Genomic DNA, 1554 nt, shown 5'->3' with positions numbered 1-1554 from the left:
TGCGATTAGACACACACACAGACACACACACAAGCTCTAGCACCACTTTCACCAGCAGCACTGTAATTCTCAGCATAGAAAAGTTTCAATGCTTTTAAGTAATGTTGAAATAAATTGTCTGCTATAAAAGAAAGAATCTTGATAAATTATCCAATTGTTTTTCTTGACTTAATAATATTGCATTAGTCAGCTCAAGCTGCTATATAACAGAATACCATAGACTAAGTTTCATAAACAACAAACATTTATTTCTCACAGTTCTGGAGACTGGGAAGTCCAAGATCAAATTTCTGCCAGCTCTAGTGTCTGGTAAGGGTACTCTTTCTGGTTTGCACATGGTCATCTCTTCATTGTGTCTTCACATGGCAGAGAGTAGAGACAGAGGGAAAGAGAGAGAAAGCATATGTGTGTCTCTTCTTATGAGGGCGCTAATCCCATTTATTAGGGCTCCACCTTCATGACCTAATCCCCTCCCAAAGGCCCCACCTATTAATACTATAACATCGGAAGTTAGGGTTTCAACTTATGAGTTTGGGGGTAGGGTTGGGAGGACATACACATTCAGTCCAGAACAATCATCTAAACTAAACATAAGAGATGCACATTTTCCAATGAGCTTTCCAATTTATAATGATTTTAAATTATAGATTAGCATTCTTTAAAATTAATATGAAGAATGTATCAGCCAGGGCTCGACCAGGAAACAGAAACAACGTATTTGGAACTGATATAAAACTTAATGCAGCAAATTTTATATATATCTGATGACAGAACTGAATAGCCAAATAGGGGAGAGGAAGCAATGCTGAGATTTTAAAAAGACATAAGGTCACTACTACTCACAGGCTACAGAGACAACAGGGAGTGGGTAATACTATGGAGCCTGGAGCCAGCCAGGGATTTCCAAGATACTGGGGCCAATGTGTACCTTTCAAGCAGGGCTTGGACCCGTGGAGGTGATACAGCTATTGCTAGAAGTGCTACCTAAAGCAAAGAGGAAGAGGAAAATCAACCTGGCTTCTCCACCAGTGCCAACCAGTACCCCCCATTAGCTAAATCCATCTAGAATCCAACTAACATGGAAGAAACACTTCCTGCTAGATCAATACCCTTGTGATTTTCTTTTCTGGGAAAAAATGAGGAATTGATCTCCTGAGGGTAAACCAGCCCAGCAACAGCACAGATATTTATCATTTTTATATTATAACTTATCAAGCTTCAAATTATTTAAAATGTAATAGATTACCTCAAAATTCCAGTTGCATGTAGAATTTCATTGTCAAACTATTAAAAAATGGAAACAAAAAAATTGAAGTTAAAGAAAAATTGTTTGCACCTCTGAAAATTTAGATGCTTCTTATGTCAATGCCAACAAAAAAGTCCATTTTTATTGTAGTTTATCAGGCAAAGATAATAACTACACTGAATTGTTTGAACAAATATAACAATTAAATAGTTCATATATACTCATCAATATATCCTAGCATTTATATGATCAACTTTTCCTAAAATCAACATCATCAAATTTAGGAAAATAATAGTGTATTTTATAAA

General features: G+C 36.0%; 1 long non-coding RNA gene across 1 annotated transcript; it reads right to left on the bottom strand.

Moving 5' to 3' along the window:
- Nucleotides 1–280: 280 nt before the first annotated feature.
- On the bottom strand, nucleotides 281–1286 carry LOC134810016 (uncharacterized). Its single transcript, XR_010157077.1, has 3 exons — nucleotides 1247–1286; nucleotides 929–984; nucleotides 281–356 (listed from the first exon to the last, which is right to left on the bottom strand). It is a non-coding gene; the product is annotated as an uncharacterized LOC134810016 (long non-coding RNA).
- Nucleotides 1287–1554: the final 268 nt, after the last annotated feature.

Source organism: Pan troglodytes, chromosome 4, assembly GCF_028858775.2.
Source record: "Pan troglodytes isolate AG18354 chromosome 4, NHGRI_mPanTro3-v2.0_pri, whole genome shotgun sequence".
In the NCBI taxonomy this organism is placed as follows: Eukaryota; Metazoa; Chordata; class Mammalia; order Primates; family Hominidae; genus Pan; species Pan troglodytes.
Note: the sequence above shows the minus strand (reverse complement) of the source record. Positions and strands in the feature narration are given on the sequence as shown.